General features: G+C 46.3%; 1 long non-coding RNA gene across 1 annotated transcript; it reads right to left on the bottom strand.

The window, feature by feature from the left end:
• Positions 1-5,771: 5,771 nt before the first annotated feature.
• Positions 5,772-12,430, bottom strand: LOC145719252 (uncharacterized). Its single transcript, XR_014142267.1, has 2 exons — positions 10,659-12,430; positions 5,772-7,873 (listed from the first exon to the last, which is right to left on the bottom strand). It is a non-coding gene; the product is annotated as an uncharacterized LOC145719252 (long non-coding RNA).
• Between the last annotated feature and the right edge of the window lie 6 nt (positions 12,431-12,436).

The following is a 12,436-nucleotide window of genomic DNA, read 5'->3' as shown; positions in this document are numbered from 1 at the left end:
GGAAGACGGTATTTAAGGCGGTGGCTTGGGCCTTTCCAGGGAGTTTTACTCACTTCTTCAGAGTATCTCTCATGTATACAGGACGTATACATGTTATTAAACGGCTGTTTGTTTTTCTCGTTAATCTGTCTTTTATTATCGGGGGGAGGCTCACAGCACCTAGAAGGGTAGAGGGGAAATTATTTTTCCTCCCCTACACTGTTCTTTTTATTACATCAATATTTTAAATGATGGTTGTATTACAGGTCATGATTTGGCACTGCAGGTCCCATTATTTCTTTTCAAAAGTTTCTGATCTAGTTTCACAAGATTCCTTTTTTGTGTGTAAGTTTAGAATCATTGTAGTGGTTTGGAAAAAAATCCCTTTGAGCTTCTGATCATGATTGCATTAAGTATAAATTAATTAGAATACAATCAAAGCCCTACAAAAATCAAATACTTAAATTCAGAAACTTTGTGCTTCTAGTTGCTTTTAAGCCTTTTAATTTTAATGACTAAAATTTTTGGTTTTTGTTTTGTTTTTAAATTTTGGTTTTTATATAATATTTACTACGGGTTAATTTTTTGCATACATTGAATTTTATTTGTAAAAAACAAATACAGGATCAGACTTTGAAATTCTTGACCCTAACATAATTTTGTAAACTCCTCTAACTAATGTCATCCATCATTCAATTGTTTTCAAAAGTTCTTAGTAGTCGAAACTCTACTTAGAAACACCTCATTTTAGGGGTGCCCGGGTGGCTCAGTCGTTAAGCGTCTGCCTTCCGCGGAGGTCATGATCCCAGGGTCCTGGGATGGAGCCCGCATCGAGCCCCGCATCGAGCCCCGCATCGGGCTCTCCGCTCTGCGGGAAGCCTGCTTCTCCCTCTCCCACTCCCCCCGCTTGTGTTCCCTCTTTTGCTGTCTCTCTGTCAAATAAATAAATAAATAATCTTTAAAAAAAAGAAAGAAAACTTCATTTTAGATTGTCTCTCCTCTACCAATTGGGTTTGGGGCACTTGCTTATGTCTTCTAAATCTTTGCTCATCTGGAGTGGGATTAGGATAGTAACAATACTTACCTCATAGAGTTATTTTAAGAACTAACGGAGAGGCAACTGCGTGGCTCAGTTGGTTAAGCGTATGACTCTTAATTTCACCTCAAATCATCATCTCAGCGTAGTGAGTTCAATCCCTACGTTGGGCTCTGTGCTGGGCGTGGAGCCTGCTTCGGATTCTCGGTCTTCCTCTACCCATTCCCCTCCCACGTCTCTCTAAAAAAAAAAAAAAAATATGGAGATAATTTATATAATATACTGAGTATACAGAGTATGCTTCTATGTAATATAATAAGCAATTTTTATTTTTAGTACTAAATTTAAAATATTTTATATTTGTATTACTTTAAAATATTTTTACTTTGGGGCACCTGGGTTGCTCAGTCGTTGAGCGTCTGCCTTCGGCTCAGGTCATGATCCCAGAGCCCTGGGATCGAGCCCCGCATCGGGCTCCCTGCTCACTGGGAAGCCTGCTTCTCCCTCTCCCACTCCCCCTGCTTGTGTTCCTGCTCTCGCTATCTCTCTCTCTGTCAAATAAATAAATAAAATCTTTAAAAAAAATTTTTTTTACTTTAATAAACATGGACTTAAAACATATTCTACATTATATATAAAATGCTAAATAATGAATACTTATTTTTGCTACATATTATCATATTATTAAGAGTCCACATTTATCTTAAATATGTATTAATAGTATGTAGGGGGGAATATTTCCCTTCTAAGTTCTTTGGCTGATCTAATAATTGATATGAGATAGTTTAACATGAGTAAAACAAACAAACTTCATATGTAGGGAAGCCTCAAAAATATAAGACCCACACTGCACCCAGTTAATTGAGTCTTATATAACATTCTGAACTAAGGAAAAGGGTAAGGGTCTGGGAGAATAAGGGGAAAGAAAACCATTTACAGGCAGGAGAGAATTGTTTGGAAAATAAAGGTTACCTTGTTATGCAGATAACTTTGTTGGGTTAAAAGGTATCTCTGGTAATAGCTCTTTTCCCGGTACAGGCCTCCTTTCCAATGTAAATTTAGGCAGTTGAGGGGAAGTTAAGAGGGTTTCCTGAATCTGCTAAATTTGACTGCCTTTAGCTCAAAATAATCCCTATACTGGGGGCATCTGGGTGGCTCAGTAGGTTAAGCATCTGCCTTCAGCTCAGGTCATGATCCTGGTGCTGGGACAAGCCCTGCATCAGGATCCCTGTGTGATCTCACTCTCTCTCAAATGAATAATATCTTAAAAAGATAATCCTCCTTATGCCAAAGAGACATATTTTGGGGTGACAAAATCTGCTCTCCTTCAATAGATTTTTAGGGACATTTATTTTTGGTCAAAATACATTTTTAATATTTATTACCCTAACAAAATGAACATCTGTTACTTTATTCTTCTGTGCAAATTTCTTATTTCTGTATGTACATCTTTATCATGTATTGTGTTTTGAAATACTTCTTTTTTTTTAAGATTTTATTTATTTATTTGAGAGAGAGAGAATGAGAGAGAGAGCACACATGAGAGGGGATAGGGTCAGAGGACGAAGCAGACTCCCCGCCGAGCAGGGAGCCCGATGGGGGACTCGATCCCGGGACTCCAGGATCATGACCTGAGCCGAAGGCAGTCGCTCAACCAACTGAGCCACCCAGGCGCCCCTTGAAATACTTCTAAACAGTATCCTAACAGCTAAAAATGTAAGTGAAGGATGATCACAGCAAAGGACTCATTGCTACTCCCTCTTTACAAAACCCCCTCCTGAAACATTACCACTACACCAGGAAAACTAATATTTTCATAGAAACAATCTAAACAGTAAGCACATGTAAAAGTCTGGAAGATGAGAGATTTATAAAAACCACAAAAAAACACACCGTCAGGGGAAAGGCATTGTTTGAGAGCCTCAGTGAGAGCCAAAAACCCTGGGTGTTTGCCCTTGTCCAGAGTCCCCACCTTCCTCCAAAGCACCAGTGCCCCAGGTCACTGAAGCTGTTTCATTCTGCCACCAGGTAAGTACAATCCATTAGCATCTGTAGCATTTATTTAAATGTGAGATTGTTGATAGACTGGGGGAGCAAGCAGGAGGTAAACCAAATTAATAATGTCATCCAGAACAACCTTTTCCCAGACAAATTAATGTCATGAACTGAAAAGGCAATTTCAGCCTTTCAAACTGGTCTTTGCTCCTTGGACCGGTCTCATCCTCACGCTGCCTCCACTGGGTGATTGCTTTCAAGTTGCTCACTTAAAAACCCCTCTGTTTTCCGTCATGCTTTCCATCCTTGTTTAACTTTCAACTTCTTTTTTGGTTTTTATTTTATCATTTTAAAAAATATTTTATGTATTTATTTGAGAGAATGCACAGGCTCACAAACAGGGGGGAGGGGGGAGGGGGGAGGGAGAAGAAGACCCCCCGCTCAGCGGGGAGCCCGACACCCACCCTGGGATCATGACCTGAGCCAAGGCAGATGTGTAACAGACTGGGCCGCCCAGGTGCTCTTTTTTGTTTTTATTTTGTACCACTTACCTATGTTATACGGTTTTTGTTATTATAAAATTAACACAATTTATTGACCATATTTTATGGGGTCGTCATTGAACTAATGTCAAGGAAGTTGCAAATATGAATAAAACCCACTCTCTAAGGGATTTTGTCAACTACTGGATAAGATGCACAATAAATCTAATTTGGGAAGACACTATTAGGTGGTTTCATGGAGTCTGCGGAGAGAGAAATTAATGGGAAGATCAACTCCAGAAAGAAAGCTTAAATACTGCTTCCATCTGGGTCAACCACACTTCAGTTTAAAAAAAATTTTTTTCCCATAAATCTTCTGCTACTAAAATTGAACTTTACGTCCTATGAAAATAGCTTCACAGTGTAAACTATGAAGTTCTAACTTGTTCTTCTGGATCTAATTGCAATTACAAATATCTGAATTTTTTTTATCAAGACTGTTCAAACTTTGTTACCTCCTTTAAAAAAAGTTTAAAATGTTTTTCTGATTATGTAACTAATAATAGTACACATTTTATCCAGTGACATTGGAGTGAGAGTTGATAAACAAAAAAATTCAGTCAACAGGGAATCATAAGCAATGATGTATCACACTTGGGTATTTTACTTAAAACAAAAATGTATATTTATTTGTCAATTATTCGATTATGGGCTCATTGGTTTGATAAATCAAAACCACACCAATAATAAAATTTGAATAACAATTTAACAGTGTAGTGGTTCTTGTGAGGAAGACAAACAATGCAATAAACAAGTACTAGTAGTTTTCATCTGTTGGGGCGAAAAAACTTGTCCTTCCTTCCCTTCTAGGTTCTTTGGGTGGTCTAGTCATTAAGTTGACATAGAACAGAATAACAAGGGAAAAACATTTAATTTTGTTCATGCAGGAGCCCCACACAGACAGGAGAGGCTCCCCAACAGTCAGGGGCTCATCTAAATTTGAGGCTTGTATGTTATCGAAGAGAAGAAAGAAAGTTCACAGGAAGATGGGAAGGGCAAATGTTCGGCAAACAAGTGTTTGCCCAGCCTTGCGGAGACCGAGGAGACACAGGGAGGAATGTGAAGGAACCGGTCCTGCTGCCCCTCAGCTTACCACACCTGGCTCATACTCTTTGTACTTATCTCTGCGGATCGCTCACTTCCTGGACTGGACCTATTCAAATTCGTTTAGGCAGTTAAGGGGGGAGGTAAAAAGCTCTTCCTGAGTATTTTGAGCCCAGTTGTCTTCAGCTCAAAATAATCCACGTGTCAAAGTGGCTCATTCTAGGAGATTTGTACTGAACCCTGTCACGCCATCAACATCAATGATAAAAACAGCATATTTTCTTACTAAAAGAAAGAACTCACAGGCTTTCCTTGAGCTGTATAACTCTACTTGACATTTCTAGGTCTAAGAGAAATTGCTATTTAAAATTTACAAACTCAGATAATGCAGGTGACTTTTTAAGAGGGAACAACTGAACAGTCAGATTTACTGAAATCAGGATCTGGGTCCTCTGACATCATATGATCATAAATTAAAAAGACACCTTTTTAAAGGTAACATTTACCTCCTCTTTGTGATTGCTGTGGTCACTTCAATTCTGTCTGTCTTGGCTTGTGATTGCAGTTTAGGTTTAACTATAGGACATATAAATATTTCAAGAGACTCAAAATAAATTTATTCCAACAGACTAAGAATGCCATAGAATCTGATTTTCATTAAGATATCCATGAGTAAGAAGTAAACATTAGCTGCTGTGTCCATGGGTGGAGAGAAACAGAAGGCGCTCTCCAGCTAGTGACTTGGTGATGAGAAGGGTATGATGAAGGGGGTGAAAGGGGCAGCGGCGGAAATGGACAGCATCATGACTGATTGGGTCCCCATAGAGTTAAGGTAAAAATCTGACTTACAATGTCCACCTTTCACAGTTGTTGCAAAAGCACATGATCTTCCTAACGTAATTCCATGTCATCTTTAGTGATTTCTGTGTATGTGGACAACTACGAAATGCATTCTCTGCCTGAACCTATTTGAAACTTGGAACCTACCAATCTGTGTGACTAATGCAGGACCATTTAGTGGCGTGAGTCCTACTCAGTGAGATTCAGCTGAATTAGGAGAAAAGGGAAGGTAGGCCAGTCATAGTGTTTCAGGACTTTCTTCTTATCTCAGCTTTCTGGTGCCCACTGTCCTCGGTCCCGCCACTCCGACGAATGAAGAGGGAGACCAGACAGAGTGGGGGGCAGCAAAGCAAAGTTTTATTAAGAGGATAGAATCAGCTCTCCACTTGGGGGAAGAATCCAAGAAAAATACCCCCCCGAGCAATGAGAGGAGTTTGCCTTTTGTGCAGTTTTAGCTGGGGTTCTTTCAAGGCAGATCATTCAGGATTTCTTCATGTCTTTGATCAGCCGGGGAAGTTTTCCAGCGAGGCTATCTTCCCGAGCCCAGCCCCCTGGGGTTGTTTTTCTCTGTGGTTTTTCAGGGAGGCTGAGCAGGCACGATGCCGATCTTACCCCTGGGGCCTCTGGTCCTACTGTATGGCTCTCTGCCTGTCCCTCTCCCATCCGTCCCTGCCATATTCCCCCCTCTGAACAGGTAACTCCTAACTGCCATAAGGAACAGGGGTGATGACCGATCTATGGCTACTTCCTGCTGGGGAGGGGCGTCGACTGGTTCAGAAGTCTGTCCAGAGGCCCCTATAATAGGTAGGGGCTGTCTCCATCTGTGGCTGCATAGACAGGACCATTTGAAGCCTGATGGACTCTAAACGAGAAGACACAAATTGGATAAGGTCATTTAGAATACAAGGTCGTCAAAGAAGCAGAAGGAAGAGGACTAATACTGGGGCCCTGAATGGCCATAGTCAGTCAGCGTAACAGCTGGGCCCGAAGGGAGGTCCACCAGGAGGAGAGGTCCTCTATTTGGGCCACCAGGTTACCTGATGAATCTGAATGAGTGACCACCTGACCCGTGTTGTTAATATAAAAGTAGCTTTCTTCCTGGAGGAGGGTGCAGGTACCCCTGCGTGGGGGGTTAGGAGGTCCAGGGCCTGGGGAGTTTCTTTGCTGTGTGCGTACTGCGAGTCTCTATACCCCAGGCTTGGTTTGGTTTACAGCCTGCCGCATGTGGCTGGACCCGGGGGCGTAGTCCGTGAGCGGAGCTAAGTAGGCTAAAGAGCATCGCCCTCTCCACTGCGGGGGTAAGGTAACGTATGCCCTTTTCCCGCAACCGAAGAATAAACCGTCCTCTGCTCGGAGATTTAGGTGGAACCCATATTTAAAGAGAAGCTTTGGCGGGGAGGTAGAGGCAGCTCCTGACAATTTTTTCCATATTAGGGAAGCATCTAAACGGAGCCGCTCGCCCACTGTGGAAGCAAGTGAGCTGGAAGGATAGATTTTCAGAAAGAATTCTTGGGATGAGAGGAGTAAACCTTTGGCCAATCCTAGTGTAGAAGAATGGCAGGACACCTGAGACCACCCTGCTGAACAGGAGTTGTTAGCAGAGGTACAAAAAGATGTCTTTTCCTTTGGGGGATACTGGGCCCGGAGAAAGAGGTGAGGTTTATCAGGATCTTTGTAGGAGCTGAGGGAGTTGAACAGGGAACTATTCCAGTGTTCTTCTATAGAGGTCGAAGTGACTTGGAAGGTGAAGTTGCATTGGGACGTGGAAAGATTTCCTACAAAGAACCCTGAGTTTGGAGTGTAAATGGAGTTTTCAAAGCAAATAGGGAATGTTGTTGAGGTACTGAGCTGGAGCCGATCCAACCAGGCAAGGTTTGGGGTATTGTTGGACCAAGGGACACTGGCTACTTTGGTTTCCATGTCCTTCTTCCAGGCTTTAAAGAATAGTTGCTCTATATTTTGAGTGGGGAATGAATTAATATAGGAGACAAAAGGCGTGACGGAGTAATTAGCCTGTAGCCAGACCGCAATAGGGGCGGGCACAGCAGTTCCTACTGAGTCATTCCCACATATCCAACAATCAGTCAAATTGAGGGGAGTGGCATTGAGTTGAACCCATCCTAGGGTCCCTGCAGATGAGTGGCAATGTAGAAGTTCGGGAAGAGAAAGAAGGAGAAAGAGAATAAATGCATTCGAAGGCATGTTTGATCAGGAGTTGAAGTACTTAGCTTGGTGTTGCTGGCTTTTCTGTTTTTCAAAGATGCGTTTGAGCCCTTCCCAGGCTTGCAGTGGTATCTTGGTTTCCTGTTGTCTTGTTCCACTGGAAACCAGGGCTTGACCCTAGAATGGTAGATCCAGGCCTCGATCTCGATCTCGGGTACCTTGACGGCCGTTGGGGTGGCTAAGATGACTGTGTGTGGGCCTTCTCAGACAGACTCTAGGGACAAAGATAAAGAGGGAAGAGTTTTCACAAGCACTCGGTCCCTGGGACGATACAGGGAAGGTTGGTTGTCTTGGAGCTGGGGGTTAAAAAGCTCCCGAAGAGCTTGCGGAGACCTTGCCAGAGGGATGACACTGTTTACCAAGTCAAAGACTCCCCTGTCACCAGCAGGTCATTGACACGGAAGGGTCTCCCATATAAGACCTTTCTGTGGGGGTGTTTCTAATCCGGAGTAAGGCAATAGGGAGTAGAGACACCTAATTTTGACTAGTTTCTTGTGCTAGTTTTCTGAGGTGCTTTTAAATAACCTCATTAGTGCTTTCTCCCTTTCCCGAGGATTGGGGTGTCCAGGCACAGTGGGGGTGACAGTGAATTCCTCTGTCACCTGGGACTTACGGGAGGGGCTGTTATCACTTTGAAGGGACTGGGGGAGTCCAAACCGAGGGACAATTTCATTTACCACCTCTGTGGCCTTTTTGGTTCTGCAGGGGAAGGCCTCCACCCAGTGTGTGCAGGGTATCTACCCAAACCCGGAGACTTTTGTACCCCTGTGCCTTAGGCATATGTGTGAAATCCACTTGCCAATCTTCCGCAAGCTCCCCACTCACTGTCTGCCTCTGGGGATCTGTGGATCAGAGTGCTCAAAAGGCCCTCTCTGCTTCTGGCTTTAGAGGGTATTGTTTCCGACAGGGGAAAGTTGTGGGGGTCTTTAAAGTGTGTGCAAATGGGCACTGCAGGTAAGGGCTGACCCACTTGTCCCTGAGTTGCCCAGACCTGGGGATAAACATCAGCCTCTATTAAGGGGAGGCAATTGCTAGTTTGTCCAGGGGCCATCAATATGAGAGCTCCCAGACTGGCCATAATATCGCCACCTAAGAGAGGTGTGGGGCTCTCACAAGGAGTGAGAGAAAATTAGATCTCCCCAGGTGCATCCCAGCGGGCGAGAAAAAAATCTGATTCTGGGCTGTCCAGTGATGCCCTTGACAACAGCACTGAGTCTGGACAGCTGGCCCCGGGGTGGAGAGAGGAACCAGGAAGGTGGAAGGAAATTGACTGGCACTCCCTCTATCTCGGGAATTACCCGAGGCTCTGGGTTCCCAACGGCAAGCTGTTCTGGGGAGCCACCATGAAGAGCTCCAGGTCCCATCAGACCCTGTCGGGGTGTAGGTCATCTGAGCCCTGGCAGATGGAGACGCTTGAGGGCATTCAGATTTCCGGTCCTCCTCCACAAGTAAGACAGGGCTTGTGGGGCTTTGATTTTGGCTGTCCCCTTTGAGGACATTCTGGCTTCCGGTGCCCTGGGTGGCACAGACGTGGCATCTGGTACCAGAGCCTCAGGGCTTATAAGGTCGCAACTAGGGCCTCAGAATTCTTTCTTAGCCTCTTCTCTTGTTCCTTACTCTCCTCTTGGTCCCGGTTGTAAAAGACCCAGTTACCAGCTCCTAAGAGCTCTTCTAAGCAGCTGACTTTTGCAGCTTTTTCCGAATATCCAGGGCTGACTGGATCACAGATTTGTCTTTGAGAATGATCTCAGCCTCAGGAGAATAGGGGGAGATAGCTGTATATTTAATGAGAGCCCCCCTCAACCCCTCTAAGAAGGCCGTCGTGTTTTCCTCTCGAGGTTTTAAAGATTTTCTTTATTTATTTGAGAGAGAGAGAGAGAGAGAGAGCACGAGAGGAAAGAGGGTCAGAGGGAGAAGCAGACCCCCCGCCGAGCAGGGAGCCCGATGCGGGACTCGATCCCGGGACTCCAGGATCATGACCTGAGCCGAAGGCAGTCGCTTAACAGCCTGAGCCACCCAGGCGCCTGAACCTTTGACCTTTTTAATCCCTCCAGAACGCAGGCCTGGAAGTGACCGAGGTACCAGTTTCTGAGGGGATCGTTAGGGTCCCAACTGGGGTCTTGGGAAGGGACAGCTTGGGCTCCAGTTGGGAAATGGAAGTCCCCCATGGGCCCACCTGTGCCCTGAAAATTAATCAGCTCTTCGTCCCTGTTCTCTCAGCGGTGGCCAGGAGCCCGCATTTCTCCACCTCAGAGAGGGTTTGATTGAACAGGAGCATTACCTCCTTCCAGGTTGATTCAAACACATAAGTGAAATTTTGGAAGGCTTCTATATATTTATCTGGGCTGTTGGAAAACTCCCCAAGGCCCCCCTTCATCTCTGGTCTTGCAACGACAAGGGCAATGTACCTGAGCCACAGTGACAGGTCCCCTTGGTCCTCCTCCAGGTCCTACATATTCTTGCAAGAGATAGAGCCCCCGAGCATCAGCAGGGGGTCCTGGGTAGGGCGGGCAGGTAAGGGCGCCTGATCTGAAATCTGGATAAATTGGTGGAGATCCTAGGGAAGATGGAGCGAGGAGCGGGAAATCCTCTGCGGACGCCATCTGCCTGTCTGCCTTTGGTGTAGGTGTGGTCTTCTTGCGTTCCTGTCCCCCAGTGTCCGGCCATGAACGAGAGCGGCCAGGAGGCTGGCCCAGGCCCTTATTTTCCCCTAAGGCCCAGAAACATTGCACATTGGGTACTTCTCCCCATTTCCCTCACGTTTGCAAAACCGGTCCAGTTGCAACAGGGTATTATAACCGATACGTCCCTCAGGCCGCCATGTCTCCTCCTCCTGTTTGTACTGTGGCCGTGCCTTGGAACAAAGGAAAGTAAGCTGCCTTTTCTTTAAGGTTTGTGGGCCAAACCGTTACAGTTATTCAGGAAGCAAAGGAGTACTGGCTTTGGTCAGGGGATTGCAATTGCCCGTCTCTAGGAAGAGCGGAAATGGCATCCCTTACCTCAGTTCCTCATAGTTGATCAGGAGGGCCTCTTCCCGATCCAGCGTCCTGGGGGCTTTGCGACCGGCAGGCAGGGCCGCGGTCTCTTCTGCGAGGCGCTAAGAGTCTCTCTTCCCGGGCTCTACCTCCAGGGAGCGACCCTGCTTGTCCTGACTCTTATTCTCTTTGCATTTCCCAGCCACGGGCCTCGAAGGATCCTGGCTGTGACCCAGTAAGGCTCCTTTAGTGGCGGGTGGGTGTGCCAGAATTTTCCTGGCCCGTTGAAAGTTGGCATGATGGGCCTGATAAAATTGCTCTGTCTGACAGACCCGTTTTAAGTGGTTAACAAAGGCCAATTTCTGGAGGCACAGGGCGGGCTGCCGGGGAAGGGGGAAACAGCCAAGGTAGAGGTCCGTTCCCTTGCCCTTCTCAGCAACACCTACTCAGATGTGTTCCGGCCAGACAGGGTCCATCTTAGGATGGTCGCAGCTGAGCAGAGGGGCGTGCACCTTGCCAAGTGTAATAAAATGGTCCCCGTGTGTCCCGGAGGCAATCCCTCCTGATGTCCAGCGAGCCTGATCCATACGGTGTGAGGATCTAGTGTCCGTCACACAAAAACAGCAAGCATGCTCAGTGGCTGGAGGGTCGCAGGTAGAACAGTGCCGGCGGGACCCCAATAAGGGAATTCAAGGTGTGTGGGGGGTGGGGGGGCTACTTCTAACAAGTTCTGGGCCAGATCCCGGAGGAGGCCACGTGTCTAAGTGTTCTGTCCACCTGACAGGGTAACGGGTGAAGGGGTAGGACTCAGAGGTGCCACCACAGACGGAGGGCAGAGGCAGAAGGCTGTTCCTCGCCGTAACGGGGAACTGTGGTTGCGATCCCTTGGAGGCCTCTGGCAAGAGGACGTCTGGGGGGACCTTCCCCGGGGATATTGCATTCCTTCCCCTTGAGGAGGGACCGGTGGGAGCCTACCACTCGAGACTTGAGGATGGCAGCCACGCTATGCACTCTGAGATGATGAGTGCCCATCATGTTGACTGTAACAGAGAGGAGAGACTCGGGGTCCACTACTCACAGTTAGAGGTCCTTGATGATGACCAGAGATCCTGGAGGAGCCCCCAAGAGTTTCAGGATTTTTTCTTACCCCAGCTTTCTAGTGCCCACGGTCCTCTGTCACGCCGCTCGGAGGAATGAAGAGGGAGACCAGACACAGAGTGGGGGGCAGCAAAGCAAAGTTTTAAGAGGATAGAATCAGCTCTTCACACGGAGAGGGGAGATCTGAGAGTAACCCCCTCCCACCCCCAGCAAGGACAGATTTTCTTTTATGCAGTTTTAGCTGGGGTTGTTGCAGCCCAGATCCTTCAAGATTTCTTCATGTCTTTGTCTGATTGGCCCCGGGGGAAGTTTTCCAGCAAGACTATCTTCCCCAGCCCAGCCCCCTGGGGTTGTTTTTCCTCCTTGGTATTCCGGGGAGGCCAGAGACTTGATAGGGATCTTACCCAGTGGCCTCAGGTCCTACTTGATTCCTCTTTGCCTGTCCCTCCCTCTATCTGTCCCTGCCATAATAGGATGCCAAGTTTGTGTTCCAGATGGACATTTGATCCTGCAGAGGAATCAAGGATACCCACATTTTGCTCACATGGGCTCATTAAAGCAAATTTGTCTTTTCTTCTTGCAAGGTGACTTCAATGTAGGGACTCTTGGGTCAAATGACAGATTTACAAACACCTTAGGCAAGCTTTTCTTTCTTCTGTACAGGGTTTGTCAGTATTCAACACCTTGCTATGCCAACAATGCGA

The sequence above is a fragment of the Leptonychotes weddellii genome, unplaced genomic scaffold (assembly GCF_054177405.1).
Source record: "Leptonychotes weddellii isolate Sample4059 unplaced genomic scaffold, ASM5417740v2 HiC_scaffold_3574, whole genome shotgun sequence".
NCBI lineage: Eukaryota > Metazoa > Chordata > Mammalia > Carnivora > Phocidae > Leptonychotes > Leptonychotes weddellii.
This window is presented reverse-complemented; position numbering and strand designations above follow the sequence as displayed.